Source organism: Cavia porcellus, unplaced genomic scaffold, assembly GCF_034190915.1.
Source record: "Cavia porcellus strain 051 isolate PalLab524CR breed Dunkin Hartley unplaced genomic scaffold, mCavPor4.1 scaffold_2, whole genome shotgun sequence".
Taxonomy (NCBI): domain Eukaryota; kingdom Metazoa; phylum Chordata; class Mammalia; order Rodentia; family Caviidae; genus Cavia; species Cavia porcellus.
In genome coordinates, this window is record NW_026947485.1 from 38,636,546 (window position 1) to 38,653,293 (window position 16,748).

Here is a 16,748-nt window from a genome sequence, read left to right on the forward strand (position 1 = left end):
ACAAGGTGTCACTGGGTAGCCCAGGCTGGCCTTGAACTCAGTGGTGATGACAGGCATGTGCCACCACACCTGGCCCCACACATCTTCGGACAGAAAATGTGCCTGGATCCTTCACAGTATTTTATGTTCAAGCTGAATTAAAAGCAATAGGACAGCCAACACATTTTTTCTTAAGAGTTTGAAAAGTATGCTTGATCTGTTATATTTAGTACAGTTTGGCAATTAACAGCAAATTTGAACTTGCTTAAGCTTAAAAAAAAAAAAAAATATATATATATATATATATATATATAGTAGTTTATTACTTTTGATATTTATCTTTTCAATGTGAAAACAGCATGTGAATGAAGCCTTAAATTCCACTTGAACTATGTCCATGAATTCAGACATAGTGGAACTTGGTACCTGAATTATATGTTGATATTCCTTAGAGGTCCTCAGCTTCATTTGCTGCTGAAGAATTTCTTGTTTCTAAATTAGTTTTATAGAGTCTGTGAGATTTAGAGGCTACCAGCTCTGTTCTTTTAGTCTTTAAAGTCGGAAACCTCGAGGTCTCCGTCACCTGAGTTCCTTCTCACCCTTCTAGGCAAAGTGGAAGGAAATAACCTCCTGTTCCTAATAGAGCTAATTCCTGGACTTAAGTTTTAACCCTTTTGCACCTTATAATTGAAAAATGGCTTATGAAATACTTTGTCTACTTGTGTTTATGTTCTTTTCAGCTGTGTTGAGGAGTGACCTCAGGCCTTGCTCTGTGCTAGGCAGTCTGCCACTGAGATATTCCTAGCTGTTATTCTTCCTTTTTTTGGTGACCTTGTGTATGTACTTAAAGCTGTTGAACTGGGTTATTTTTTTGTTTTGTTTTGTCTTTTGTTTTGAGAAAGGGTCTTGCCATTTCAGGCTGGCCTTGAATTTACTATGTAGTCTAAGTTGGCCTTAAACTCTGCAGCAGTCCTCCTGTCTCAGCCTCCCAAGTGCTGAGATTATAGGTAAGTGCTGGGATTACAGACATGTGCCACCAGTGGCTGGATTAATTTAATTGATACACAGGTCTTTCAGTTTAATGAGAAATAGAATCTGTTTTATATAGTCAGAAATTAGTATATGACTTTATGCTTTTAAATATTAATTAATTATTTATTGCTTTTTGCAGTAGGGTTCACTGTGGAATTCAGGCTGGCCTTCAACTCATTTTGTAGCTCAGTGACCTGGAACTCAACAGCAGTCTTCCTTTTTTTTTTTTTTTTCTGGTACTGGGGATCGAACTCACGACCTTGAGTTTGTAAGGCAGGCGCTTATGCCATTGAGCCAAATCCCTGGCCCACAGCAATCCTTGTACCTCAGCCTCCTGAGTGCTGAGATTACAGACATCACCATGTCTGGTGATTTGTATGCTTTTAAATTGGAGACCTACTACTCATTTGAATGAATGGCATAAAATGTAATGATTTTAGTCTGCTGGTTCTGGCTGTTTTATTTCTTAAATGTCATTCTTAAAATGTTTTGTCAGCTCTGATGTTCTGATGACATCTCATTTAGAGTTAAATTTTAGTAGGTCTTATGCTCATGTAGATTTTAGCGTGTTTTTATACTTGTAAGAAGCCTGGGCTGCCGATAATAGTATCACAATACAGTGGTTGCTTTCTGAGTATAAAGGCTTTTAGAGTGGAAGTTAATGATTATATTCTCCATAGGCTCTATTACTTTGACTTTTAGTAGCAGTTAGAAACTGTAATGCTTGGCTTTACTGGGTCAGATTAGGAGAATAAGCTCTAGTAACTTCATTTTTATTGATAAAAAAATAGAGGTCGGGGCTGGGGATTTAGCTTAGTGGCATAAGCACCTGACTTGCAAGCAGGCAGTTGTGAGTTTGATCCCTGGTACCGATAAAAAAGAAAAAGACAAAAAAAAAAAAAAAAAATAGAGGTCAAGGTTAAAATTAGTCTACTCATTATATATGACTAAAATTAGTTTTATGAGTTAGGCCATTTTTGTGAAAACTAGAATTAAAACATGACCTAATAATGCCTTAATCATATTTGAATATCAGATGATAAGGAAAATTATGTAGTTTTGATATGATATGTTTTAGAATATGTTTTCAATAAATTAGGTGATGTATTGAATTGTATTTTTTGGTTTTTCTTTTTCTTTTTTTTTGTCTTTTTCCTTTTTTATCGGTACCAGGGATTGAACTCACGACTGCCTGCTTGCAAGGCAGGTCCTTATGCCGCTGAGCTAAATCCCCAGTCCCCTTTCTTTCTTTTTTTGAGACAGGGTCTTGCTATATAGTCCCAGCTGCCTTTGAATTTGTAGTTGTAGTCCTTCTGTCTTAGCTTCCTGAGTGCTGGGACTACAGGTGTGTGCCGCCACCCTGGGCCTTAGTTGCATCTTTTTTTTTTTTAACTAGGAAGTGAACTCAGGGCCTTGCACTTGCTAGGCAGGCCTCTTGTGCCACTGAACTATCTCCTTAGCTGTTTAGTTGCATCTTTAGTGTTGTTTGAACGCTTGTCTATAGTGAGCCAGCTTTGGTTTTGTTAAGGTAATTTTAATTTAGTCTTAAGATGGTTAAGCATATATTAAAAAGTTGCTCTTTTAAAAGTTGGAATGGGAATGGATAAAAAAGGTATGGTATTTTTATACAATGGAGTACTACTCATCTATAAAGAATGATCACATTGAGATATTTCTAAGTAAGTGTATGCAACTTGAGACCATACTTATAAGTGAAATAAATAAAACTCACATGAGTAAATACCATTGTCTTCCTATTATAAGAAATGGTAAGAGTACATACGATACAAAATCCTCAATAAATACAGTGAAAGCATAAGAGTCTGCTCAAAGGGGGAAAAAATAATATCTCAGGGAAAAGGAAAAAGAGAAAGGGAAAAGAAAAAAAAGTACATTTATATAAACACACTTAGGATAGCCAAGATGATTGTGCCACAAATTCTATATAAGATGATAGAACAAAGCAGTTAATATTCATAGGATTGGAATAATTTTGCATGTTTGTGTCTAGTGACCTTAGGAGCTCTTGAAGATCACACTGTAAAATAACTATCTTAGTTATATTCCTACCATCTTGTTTTGAAGGCCTGTGTCATCATTGCTCTATTTATTTATGTGTCTTTTTTGTTTCTTATTTTTCTAGTAATCTGGTTTTTGTTTTGTTTTTCCCTCTAATGTAGAAAGGATAGATATACATGTATTGGCTTATATGTGTGTAGAACATCTCCTAAACAGTTTATGAGAATTGATTGTTATGTGTGATGCAATGAACAGCTACTTTGAAGAAAAACATACATGGTATCCATTGCTGATTCCATATTGTTATGCTGTGAAATCTGTTTCAGTAACGCTTCTGTTCTTTGTTCAGAGTGGTTTTAGTCTGTTCTGTATTGTTTAATTTCAACATACATGACGGTGTGGCAGGTCTTTTGAAGAGAGCAAGAGACATTATGGCAGCCATTGTTAATTTTCCTATTGTCTGGTTTTCAAGGCCTGTAATGCCTTCATTTCTCTGTTCTGATCAGTTTTATACTATTTTGTTCCTGTACTTCAGCCAGTTTCATTTACCTATTTTATGACTGTGATACATTTGTCAAAACTAAGAAACCAACATTAGCCTGTTAGTGTAAACTCCAGCCTCTTAAGATTTCACCTGTTTTTTTCATGCCACATGTATTCTGTTCTAGAATTAAATTCATGATTCTACCTTGCTTTTAGTTATCCTGTTTCCTTAGTCTTCTCCAGTCTGCAATGGTGTCTCGTTCTTGTCTTATATGACCTTGATATATTTTGAAATACTAGTCAGACACTTTAAGCCCATTGATTTTGTGTGTCCTCCCCATCCCTTCTCCTTTCCCCCTCCCCTCCCCATCCCCTCCTTTTTACAAGGAGGAGAAATTTGTTTTTGCTTATTCACAGTCTTGTCTTACATGACCTTGACATATTTTGAAATACTGGTCGGATACTTTCTGCCCATTCCTTGTATTCCTTTTGTCTTGTCTTCCCCTGCCCTCTCCTCCTCTCCCCCTCCGTCTTCAAAGGAGGAGAGGTTTGTTTTTACTTTTTCAGGGTTTTCTGATTGCCCTACCCCCTTCATGATTAGATCTCATAATAATGAGGTGAAGATTTTACATACTGCATTGTAGAATTTGGGGGAGGCTAACATATGAAGTACCCCTCTTGGCCTCATTTCAACAAGTTCCCAATATCCATTGGTGTTACTGACCTTGAGAGTTTGCTAGTTTTCTTCGTTGTACAGTTACTGTTTTCCCTTCTGAACTCTGCTCACTGGCAGCGCATCACTTAAGACTAGCCCACATTCCAAGGGACCAGTGGCAAGTCAGCTCCCCTCTTAGAGAGGAAGTAATTTTAAAATTAATTTTACTGATACATGGAAACAAATTGTGCAGATTAATGGAGAAAGATGTTTCACTACACTATAATGTCTAGACTGTGTAATGTTTAAATTAGGTTAAATATATGTTTCTTCAAATATCTATCATTTAATGTAGGATGAAAACATTCAAAATCCTTTCTTCTGGCTTTTTGAAATGCATAGTACTCTATTGTTATCTGTAGTCACTTTGTCAGGCAGTAGCACAACCAGAATTTCCCTTCCCTAATTTAGTCTCCATGAATCAAAATTTTCTCCTTTCTCCTCCTCATGGATAAAGTGTGTGTGTGTGTGTGTGTGTGTGTGTCTCTGTCTGTCTCTGGGACAGGGTCTCAGTAAGTCCAGGGTCTCAGTAGTCTAGGCTGTCTTGGAAGCAGTAGTGTAATTCAGGCTGACCTTAAGCTTGCAATTCTCCTGCCTCAGCTTTCCAAGTGCTGAATTACCCCATGGTCAACTAGATAATTGGTTTTGACTTTTGATTATAACTTACCAGTGGATTACTTTTAGTCACTAGTGGCTTTTATACAGAAGTTACATTTGATTGTGAATGAAGTGCAAATTGATACAGCTTTTTTGAAAGGAAATGTGGTATAAATGATGTGATTTTTTAAAATTTAAAAATAAAGGCGAGTAAGCTAAAAGGACATAACACAGGTCAGAACTGAACAATTTAAGCAACATAGTGTTTCACCACAAGATAACCTGACATAACAGTAGTTACATTAGTGTCTCTTTCCTTGAAATATTTGAGTATACCTTCATATACTATAGCATCAAATATAACAAGATAGTGTAAAACCATTCAAGAGGATGAAAGTATTACAGGATATTTAGAACCAACTAACAGAAAATGAACAATGGTTTCTATATTATCTCGTCTATAAAAAAATTTTGTTTATATCACATATAATATCCACTAAGATACAACATGGTAAAACCGATGGAGACAGAAGAACAAAAGCTTGATGGGACTTCAAAACAAGCTGATATTGGGGCTGGGGATTTAGCTCAGTGGCATAAGCACCTGCCTTGCAAGCAGGCAGTCATGAGTTCCATCCCTGGTACCGATAAAAAGGAAAAAAGACAAAACAAAACAAGCTGATATTAAATCAGCACTAGCTATTATAATGTCTTGTTTTCTTCCAAGTAACTGTTCATACCATCACAAACAGTAAAATCAGACAATGCAGAATAAAATTGTTCCAATTAATGAATGAAAACATTATAAGGCTTCAAAACAATATAATAGGGAATCATGATTACCACATACTTTTATGTATTCTTAGCATTTCTTGCACTAGGAAAGCTATTCGGTATTTATACTTGTGAGTTTGATTTATTTCGCTTATGAGTATGGTCTCAAGCTGTGCCCATTTATTTATAAATACCTCAATGTTATCATTCTTTATAGCTGAGTAGTACTCCATTGTATAAAAATAGCACAACTTTTTTATCCGTTCCTCAGTTGATGGACACTTAGGTTGTTTCCAAGATGAGGGTGTGATTTAAGAGCACAATTTAGGGGAATAGCATGACCAATTTGATTTACACATTTGTCTGTGTTTAGACATGTAGTACGTGGAGATGGATACAGATTTAGAATGAGTTGCAGAGGTTATTAGTTAGTTCCCTCATAACTCAAAGATTTATATAGTAATCTGGAAGAGTTATAGACCAGACAGAGACTTGGGGGTGGTATAGTGATAAATGCTGTTACGTTCTGTGTATCTTACTATTTTTAGTTATATAATCATCTTTTAGTAGAGCAGAATATATTCTTATCAGTTACTGATTCTAATGAAGGCTCATTATTTTTGCGCACAGAACTTGATTCTCTTATAAGAGTATACTTTTAGCTGGGCATCATGGTGTACATACACCTGGCCTGTAATCTCAATGCTCAGGTGGCTGAGTTCAAGACTAGCCTGTACTATATAGAGAGAGACCCTGTCTCAAAAAATCTCACCCCCCCAAAATGTATTTTCCACTGTTTTGATCTTTTTTTTTTTTTTTTTTTTTTAAAGCAGTTGTACTTGTATTTTAAGTGAAAATGTTGATTTAAATGGTAACTGGTAGTTTTAGCTAGAAGTTCAGTCATTATGTGTGAGATTGGCTAGGTAGAACTTCAATTAAAAAATTTATTTTTATATTTTATTCTTTCAATTTTCTTTTTCTTTTTTTGGGTAGGATGTTGGTGTGTTGCCCAGGCTGCATGTAATGCCTAAGCTAAAGTCATCTTTTTGTCTTAGCTTTTTTTTTTTTTTTGCCTCAGCTTTTGGAGTACCTGCAGCAATAGGTGTGTACCACAATGCCAGTTTAGTGTACTTTTTCTTTTTCTTTTTTTGTCTTTTTGCAACAGGGTCTGTCTATGCAGTTTAGGCTGGCCTTGAGCTCACTTTGTAGCCTAGGCTGGTCTCAAGCTTGAAATGATCCTCCTGCCTCAGCCTCCCGAGTGCTGGGATTACAGGTGTGAATCATCACGCCCAGCTAGTGTATGTTTTCTTAACTCCAGAATTTTCTAGGCAGTCAAAATTACTCATTTTAATAAGAAAATGTATAAAATGTTTGCTGGGTTTTTTTTTTTTTTTTTTTTTTTTTTATCGGTACCAGGGATCGAACTCCCAACCACACGCTTGCAAAGCAGGCGCTTATGCTGCTGAACTGAATCCCCAGCCCATGTTTGCTGTATTTTTATTTTTGTTGTTTTTTCCCCATTTTCTCCTTTCTAGAAACAATTTTTTTGAGACAGGGTCTCGCCATGTAGTGTATCTCGCTTTGGCCTAAACTTGTGGCAGTTTTCCTGCCTCAGCCTCTAAAGGGTTGAGATTACAAGTATATAGTACCATACTTGGCCTGATTTTCTTATATGAGCAGAATCTTAAAGTAACTAGAGTGGAGTCATTTCTGTTTTCCTTTTTATTTTACGGAACTGGGGACTAAACCCAGGGGCCTCGTGTTTCCTAGGAAAGCAGTCCACCACTGAGCTGCATCCTTATCACATTTTATTTTATTTTGACACAAGGTTTGGCTAGGTTGTCCAGGTGGGACTTGAATTTGCAATCCTTCTGCCTGTTTCCCAAGTAACTTGAATTTATAGTTATGTACCACCAGGCCTGGCCAGAGTCTCTTGTTTTCTGGAGCAGAGTATATTTTAGTAGGTACTATTAGGTAAGTGAAGTTACTGGAAAAATATAATGAGATATTAAATTTAGTCAAACCTATTTGGTTTGGTTGCTAAAAAGCTAAGTCAAAGTCTCTCTCAGTCTCAGTCTCTCTTTTAGTGACTCCTTTGAGACAGGGTCTTTCTTTGTAGATCACGCTGGCCTTGAACTCACTTACGTAGCCCAAACTGACCTGGAATTTAAGGTAATCCTGCTGCCTCAGCCTCTCAAGTGCTGGGATTACAAGCATGTGCCACTATATGTGCCACTATGCCTGGCTCAAAGTACTTACCTGTTTTTTTTTTTTTTTTTTTTGTCTTTTTGAGACAGTGTTTCACTGTGCAGTTCAGGCCAGCCTTGCACCCAGGCAGGCCTTGAACTCACAGTGATCCGAGTGCGGGGATTATAGGCAAGCACCACCACACCTGTCTAGTACTTACTTCTTAAAGATTGGAAATTGAATTTATTTTCAGGGGTGGGAGTGGAATGTTAATGATAACAGTATGGCTATTGTGGCAATAAACTCTAATTTGATACAATAAAGGACAATAAGATTTTATTCACAACCGGGCATAAAAAAATTATTCATTAGGACACCTGTGTTTCTGTGTAGTCTATAAGTTAGAAGTGTATATAACCAGCTGTTTATTGATTTAGAAGTTCTGAGGGTGCATTTTTGCACCTCTGGGTTTAAACAGTACAGCACTTGGATGTCATAAAAATGCTAAGTGTCGATTGTGTGACTTTCAAGACCATTTTAACAGGCGTGGTAACTGGGAAAGCATTTAGCTGATTCTCTGATGCTGTTCCTTCCTTTGCCCTTTTGGGCCAGTTTCAGTGAACAGAGGTAGAACTCTCAAAAAGCAGTGTTAACTTTTAAAATAAAATCATTTTTATACATAAGAATATAGTTTTAAAGTTAATATTTTTATTAGTACATGCTTGCAGTACATGATTACATTCATTGTGTGGAGCTGGTACATGTAGGTAATATCTGAATTATTTTTACATCCCCTCACCTCCCTTCCTCTTTATCACTTGGTGCCTTTCCATTTCCCTGTTCCCTGTTAGCTATCTTTTATTTTGCTTGTTAAATTATTTGTACTTGGGGTTTTTTGTGTAAGAGAAACTATGTAGTATTTAAGCGTAGTATTTATGTGTCTTTTTCACCTAACATTATGGTCTTAAGGTGCATCTTTTTTCCTACAAATGATTCAAAGTTATCCGTCTTTATGACAGAGTAGTACTTCATTGTTTAAATACCACATTTTCCTATTCTGTTCATCTGTTGATGGACATATAGGCTGTAGATTTAGCTGTTTTGAGTTGTGCTGCTATAAACATAGATATTCATGTATCACTGAAACATGATGTCCTTAACTCTTGGGAGGATACTGTACCTAGAAGAAAATAGCTGGGTCAAATGGAATTTGTATTTTTAATTTTTTTCCCAGTCAAATTTTATTGGTACACTTTAGATATACATAATGATGACATTCATCATAGAGAATTTGTAACTTTTTTCTTCCTTTTTTCCTCCATTCCTCTATCCTTTATTTTTAGTTTTTTAAAAGGATCCTCCATATTGATTTCCATAGAATTTTTACTAATTTATCTTCCCACCAACAATGTAAAAGAGTTACTGTTCCTCCATAGCCTCACTGGCATTTGCTATTAGATTTCTTGATGATAGCCATTCTTTTGGGACTAAGATATAATCTCAGTATTGTTTTTCCATTTCTGTAGTGACCAGAGATGTTGAATATTCTCTCATGTATTAATTGGCCTGTGTACTTCTGAGAAGTGTTTATTTATCTCAATTTCCAGTTATTATTATTTTTTTCTCCTGGGAATCAAACTCAGGCGGGTGCTGTGCCTCTGAGCTGAATCCTTGGCCCTACCTGTTCTTTTGACTGAGTTGTTCATTGAGGGGAAATGTGGAAATGTAATGTTTTGAATTGCTTGCTTTCTTTTCTCTCCCCTCCCCTCCCCTCCTCCCCTCCCCTCCCCTCCCCTCTCCTCTCCTTTTCTTTTCTTTTCTTTCTTTGGAACTGGGGATTGAATTCATGACCTCGCACTTGCCAGGCAGGCACTTATGCCACTGAACTAAATCCCTGGCCCTGAATTTCTGTATATATCCTACTCGTTTTTTGTTTGAGGGATAGCTGATAAAAACATTTTCCCCCATTCTGTAGGTTGTCTTTTTACTCTGTTGGTTGTTTCCTTTGGTATGGGATGCCTTTTAATTTGATATCTTATTTGTTTAAGCTAGATGTTATTTTGTGCAATTAGAATTCTGTTCAGAAAGTCCTTTCCTATGCTCCTGTCTTCAAGTTTTACCTATTTTATCTTCCAGCAGAGTGTTTTAATACCTAAGTCTTTCATCCATTTTTTGAACAAGATTGTGCATTGTAGTGCAAGCTGGCATTGAGCTCTCTATGTAGTCCAGGCTGGTTTTGAATTCATTGTCTCAGTCTCCTGATGTCTCCTAATTCCTGGGATTATAGGCATGCGCCAGTCATGCCTAGCCTATGGTCCATTTTGCTTTTATTTTAATACATAGTGAGAGATTTGAGTCTAGATTAAGAGTACTGTTTTTATAGTATAAAAAGCTTCTCTTTTAAAGGTTTTGAAATATAAAAATATCTTTTCCAGATCTACCATTGACTTTAAAAACAACAACCAAAAAGTCTTAGTAGCAAGTAGGTAGGTTTTGTATTGGTGGTCCATTCTGTATTTAATTCAGCCTGTATTTTCCCTTCATCTTTCTTGTATAATGTAATTTTATTTATATTTCACATTCATTTTTGAGCATCCTTGCTCTGAGATGTTAAGGGTTGTTTTTTGGGGATTGAAAAACCTGACCTTGTAGGTCTGTTGGAAGTGCTGAGATGATAGTGTCTCTCTCAACATCTGGAGCTGACCAGGACTGCTTACACTTTCATCCCTTAGAGTGCACAGTTAGCTCTGAATGTGTTGCAGGTGTTAAGGAAACACCTTTTAAATGAGACCTAGGAGAAATTACATATTACAGAGTTGTCCTCAAGTCTTTGGGTCATTCTCAGACTGGTGTTTGAAACAGCACTAGGGGTAGTGGTGGTATAAGCTTGAAATTCCAGCGTTCAGGAGGCTGAGGCAGGAGGGTTGCCACAAGTTCCAGGCTAGGCTGGGCTACATAGTTCAAGGCCACTCTGCATTACATAGTGAGACCCTGTTTCAATCACTCCCTCCCCCAAAAGAAAGAAACAGTGTGGAAGTTATGCTAAAGAGGGGCAAATCTTTTACAGATAATGTGGACAGTTCTCTGCAGTGCAGCTGCCATTTGCCTTTTCATGAACAGTGATCATCCTTCCATGTGTAACACCTGCATTTGTGTCCCATAGTCGTCCAGTACTCATCTTACTAAGTGCCACTTACAAATGGTTTCTAAGACTGATTGTCAGTTTCTAATTTGTGTGCATGTGCTGCGGATGGAACCTGCAGCTAAGGTGCATCCACGACCTTTCCTGGAGACTATGAGGTTGGAACTTGTTTCACAGTAACTAAACACCATTTTTGCCTTTTTGTCTGTATTGACATTTATACTGTCAGTGCAAAATCAATCATGTTTAAACTCTTTGAATGCCTTACTGTGAATGCCTAAGGCCATGTTAGTAGTTTCTGTATTCTTTCCCACCACATACTTAATTTTAAAAAGACAGTTTCAGGGGAGCCTGTCTTTAATAAGGGTTAAAAGATAATGAACTTGGGGCTGAGGATTTAGCTCAGTGGCATAAGCGCCTGCCTTACAAGCAGGCGGTTATGAATTCAATCCCTGTTACCGATAAAAAACCGAAAAAGACAAAAAAAAAAAAAAAGATAAACTTTTGAGCCTTGGGTGTATGTATTTACTATTCTGTGCTGTGAAACGGGATGCACCTTTGCTGCACACTGAAACTTAAGTGGTGGTTTCCAACAAATTGACCCCATGGCCTTTGCACGGAATCCACATGTCCACCTGTTTTTAATTTGGTAGTTTTATTTACTTATTTATTTGTATTGAGACAGGATCTCCCTGAGTAGTAGTTCAGGCCAGCCTTGATACTGCATTGCTTCTCTTCTTTCAGCCTTGCACTGGGGGCTGTAACTGCCACATTCAGTCTATTTTTTATTTTGAGACAGGGTCTCACTAAGTAAATTGTTCAAACTGGGTTTGAACTTGAGATCCTCCTGCTTCACTCTCCCAAAGTGCTGAGATTATAGGCATTTGTCACTTTGCCAGGCTTGAAGATCACATTTGGCATTCCTGTAATCCCAGCACTTGGGAGGCTGAGGCAGGAGGATCATTCAAAGTTTATGACCAGTTTGGGCTACACAGCTCAAGGCCAGCCTGAACTACATAGTGAGACCCTGTCTCAAAAGACAGAAAAAGAAAATGACATTTGTATTTGTAATTGTGATTATGGTTATTAAATCATGCTTTTTTGGTGGACATTTTCTCAAAAACTGAATTAACTAACCTGTTGCTTCAAGGAAAACTGACAGTTGATAGTATATGCTTTTAGTGAGAAAATTTGAACTTTAATGAAAAATTAGGATTTTGGAGAACTTAGGTCTTGCCACCATGTACATGCCAGTTTTGTAATAGACACTTAGGACATGTTTTTTGATTTTGTACAATGAAATGTGTCACTATTGGGAAGATACGTGTAAGTCAGTGAACCATTATTTTCCTAATGGCCAGTGTGTGATAGGTTATGATACTTGGGCAAAAGACTCATACAAAATACAAGATAGAACACTGAACTTTAGCAAATTTTGGCATGATGGTAACAAAGTATGTCCAGAAAAGTCTATCAAAATACTCTTTTTAACTGTATTTTTAAAACATTTCACCAGATTGAATATAAAAACATGAGAATTTTTTCATTAGCTGTGTATTGAAGAGATTTAAAGAATGATCGGGGGAAAGATGCCACTTTGTAGTTTATTCTTTTTCTTGCTGGTATTGAGGATTGAGTGCAGGACCTTGTGTCTGCTAGGAAAGCACTCCACCACAGAATTATATCCCTAGTCTTTTTTTTTTTTTTTTTTTTTCTTTTTTGAGAGAGGCTCTCACTAGGTTGCCCAGGCTAGCCTTGAATTTAATATCCTCCTGGCCTCTGCCTCCTCAGTACCTGACATCATACATATGCACTTGGCACTGAATTGTTTTTGTTTTGGAAATGATTGTTTTTGATAAAAAATGACCTAAGTTGGCTAGGGTTATAGGTCAGTGGCATAGTGCCCATCTAGCATGTGAAAGGTCCTGAGTTCAATTCCAGGTGCAAACCCAAAAAACAAAACAAAAAGATGTTCAGAAGTGTAAACTTTGCTGTTACTTTTTGTGAGTGTGCATGCATGTGAGTGATATGTGGGGTATTGCTCCTACTAGGTAAGCACTCTTCCACTGAGGTAGGTCTTATTACTTTTTAGTAAAGTAATATTTTAATTGCTAAAGTGGTAAATATTGACAAGTACAACATATATAAAGCTCTTTAAGATCCTGAGTTTTAGTGATCATGTACAGGCTAGTGAGACTAGAAGTTTGACAGGCATTACTCTATAAAGTGTTGAGTTGTCAGGTGGTGGTAAAGTCTGTGAGTTGCTTTAATTGTGCTCAACATAATGTCTAGGGGCTGGGGATTTAGCTCAGTGGCATAAGCACCTGCCTTGCAAGCAGGCAGTCGTGAGTTCGATCCCCGGTACCGATAAAAAAAGAAAAAGACAAAAAAAAAAAAAAAAAACATAATGTCTAGACTATTACAGATTCTTTAATAAAATATTTGAATTAGATTGAATTGTATAGTAAATGATGAAAATACACATTGAACCTAGGAGAAAACATGGTGGTGTTATATAAAAGATGAGAATCTTTTTTTTTTTTGGTCTTTTTGAGACTGTGCAGTTTAGGTTGGCCTTGAGCTTGCTTTGTAGCCCTGTCTGGTCTTAAAACTTGGCAATAGTCTTCCTGCCTCGGCCTCCTGAGTGCTGGGATTATAGGCGTGTGCCACCATGCCCTGCTGACAAGCATTTTTCACCTAGTAAACAGTGTCACATTCGCATTGTATTTTCTAAATTCTCAAGATAGTTTTTTCTACATTTTAACATCTTTGAAATTGAGATGTTTTAAAATTGGTGGTGAGTCACTTTGATGTAGCTTTTTTCTTCCTTGTGTCATAAAATGATGGTGTGTTGTACATGTAATGAAATAAGTATCTTTTATGTTGAGAGAAGGGAACATTGGATTGCAGTTCAATTTGTAGCTACAGGATATGCTGCATTAGTTGTTTTTCTTCATCAGGTGCTGAATTTACTCTGGGAAATTGACAGTGAGCTGCTTTTGGAATATTCCATTCGTAAGCAGTTACCTTTATTTTGACCAGGCGTCTATTATACAGACATGCATTTATTTACTTATTAATTTATTTTGGTGCCGGGGATTGAACTCATGACCTCGAGCTTGCAAGGCAGACGCTTATGCCGCTGAGCTAAATCCTGGGCCCTATATAAGCTTTTAAACCTATCTCTTGTTTTTCATAATAAAAGCTACTTCTCTGTTTACCTTTTTTGTTGTTTTTGAAACAGAGTCTTACTATATAGTCAGAGCTGTCCTTGAACTTCTATTGTTTCTGCTTCAGAATCCCATGTCATAGGATTACTGGTTTTCTATTTAATCGTATAGTTTTCATCTTTTTTTAAAAAAAAAAAATCTTTCCAGTAAGTCTATTTAAAGATGTTACTGGTTTGTTTTGATATTTATTTATTTATTGTTGAAACAGGGATTAGCTATGTAGTTCAGACTGGCCTTGTGCTCACTATCGAACCTAGCTAGCCTCCAACTCATGGTGATCCTCCTGCCTCAGCCTCTCAAGTGCTGGGACTGCATGTGTCTGCCACTATGCTTAGCTTTGTTTTATTCTTTGTAAAAAAGAATTGGACCATAATATGGAGATATGAAGTATTACTAAATAGTGTAGGCATTCCTAAAAATAAGTTTAAGGTAGGAAAAGAGCCTTCCTTGGAAAAATGAGTCAGATCTTTTAGGAAAGGCTTTATGGGAAAAGCTAATTTTTTTTTTGAGGCCAGGCCTCACTGTGTAGTTCAGGCTTGGCTTGAGCTCACTTTGTAGACCAGGCTGGTCTCAAACTCGCAAAGATGTGTCTGCCTTAGCCTCCTGAGTATTGGGATCGTAGACCATGCAGCATTATGCCTGGCTGGAAGAAGCTAAATGTTACAAAGACAGAGGTGGACACCTACAAGTAGGAGGTGAGCAGTCGCAGGGCTTGATGAAAAGATCCAGGGATGTGAACAGTCATTATAAGTAGCTGTGTAATTAATTGTACTAGAGTGTATCCTTTGTGACCAAGGTTGTGTGAGATGCTGTAAGGTGAACAGGCTGAGCTTTTGGCGTTTTCTACTGTTGGGGACTCTCTGCAGGTCTGATGTTTTTCCAGATAGGCAGTTTCTCATCCATTAACCAAAGAAGGCTCTTGGGAAAGAATTTCTCCACAGAGATTGTTGAAACCTGATCAATGGCCGGTGCCATTGATAGGGAAAATGAACAGAGTAGTGACATGTTACAAGAGAAGGCTTAAGATAGTATTTTGAAATGCATATACTTTCTCAGATAATGTGCTGTGTTTGAAGAAGTAAAATGCTGTAAAATCACCATCACAAATTGGGATTTGCTTCTGTCTTTGCTTTGGTCTTCTAATTGAAAAAATGCCTATAATTTGTTTTGAAGTTTGTGTGAAAAGGTACATGAATGCTTTTAGGATATAGTTCATAGTTTACCTAGGAATTACAGTGCTTCTAGCAGAAGTTCAGAAATAATGTGGCTACAATAGAAAGTAAGTATGCAGGCAGAGAAGGGCAGGCTGAATATCTGCTCATTTTGGTGTTCGTCCTGAAGTGCTGCTCCTATGTCACATGAAGGCTTCATGTAGAAGGGAAAGAAAGAGAATGAGGTGGCATCTTCTGTACAATCATCATTTTTCTCCTTTTCCTTCTTAGTTATACTAAGAACTCAAGGCCTTTGCATTAGCTACATCCCCAGCCTATTCATTCATTTATTTAGAAAGTGTCTTGCCAAGTCACTGAGTTGCTCAAGCTGGCCTTGGAACTTGAGATCCTCTTGTCTCAGCCTCCCAGAGTGCTGGATTACAAGTAGACTCCATGATGCCTGGCTTGCACACCTATCATTTTAGAAACTTTTCTGCATATCTTTCCCTACAAATTGTGCCGATAATCTTGGGTGAGAAATGATAGCTGACTAACCTGAACTGCAATAGAAGGTGGGAAATATGGCTTCTTGATTGCCCTAAAAATTTTGTTTTGTACCAGGAATCAAACAATGAAAGCAATACAGGACTTTTAAACAGGATAATAGGAAATCAACAGTGGCTATCATAATGCCTCTTGTTATCTTCAAAATTGCTGTCCATACCATCAGACATAATAAAATCAAACAGAACATCAAATAAAACAGGACTAAACAAAATAGAACAATGTTGGATTTCAAAAGCAAAAGAAGGAAATACCCCATAGTTGCTATATTGTATATTGTTATCCTCTTAATAGATGTTCAGACTAGCAGCCTTAGGCATTTTGTATTTTCAGATTAGGGTGGCTCAACTTGTTTTGAAATTTTTTGATTAAGAAAGTCAGAGTTTTTTTATACTGTATATTAATGTATAAATTCTAGTCACACAAAAAATTGTTTCAACTTTTCAATAGTAAGAGAGGGGTGCTTTAAGTTCTGAGTAATATTTCAGAACCAAATCTTATGTTGATAGAATTCACCGGTTAAAACACAGTAGTAGGCTGCATTGTAGATCTTTTTCATTTAGTTACCATGTTTGTTTGAGACAGTCTTGCTTTGTAGTTCAGGCTGGCCTTGAACTCATGCCAATCTTCTTGCCTCATTCTCCCAAGTGCTAGGATTACAGGTGTATGCCACCATGGCCAGCAGTTGCCTCATTTTTATGGTAAAACCAAACTTAGGGAAGCAGGGAAAGCCACCTGCAGTATTACATGACTGTAATCTCAGCTGCTTGAAAGGTAGAAGCAGGAAGATCACAAGTTTGAGGCCAACCTGGGCAACTTAAGCTGTCAAAAAAGCCCCCCCAAAACAAAAGAAAAGCTGAGCATGCAACACAGTT

General features: G+C 37.2%; 1 protein-coding gene and 1 long non-coding RNA gene across 3 annotated transcripts in view; both read left to right on the top strand.

The window, feature by feature from the left end:
• The window catches only part of Ube2h (ubiquitin conjugating enzyme E2 H), a 152,183-nt gene that overhangs the window by 54,460 nt on the left and 80,975 nt on the right, over positions 1-16,748 (top strand). The window lies entirely within an intron of this gene.
• The window catches only part of LOC134474144 (uncharacterized), a 55,033-nt gene that overhangs the window by 17,447 nt on the left and 20,838 nt on the right, over positions 1-16,748 (top strand). The window contains exon 2 of the long non-coding RNA XR_010044788.1: positions 1-16,748. This exon is cut by the window's right edge and continues 20,838 nt beyond it. This is a non-coding gene — a long non-coding RNA (uncharacterized LOC134474144).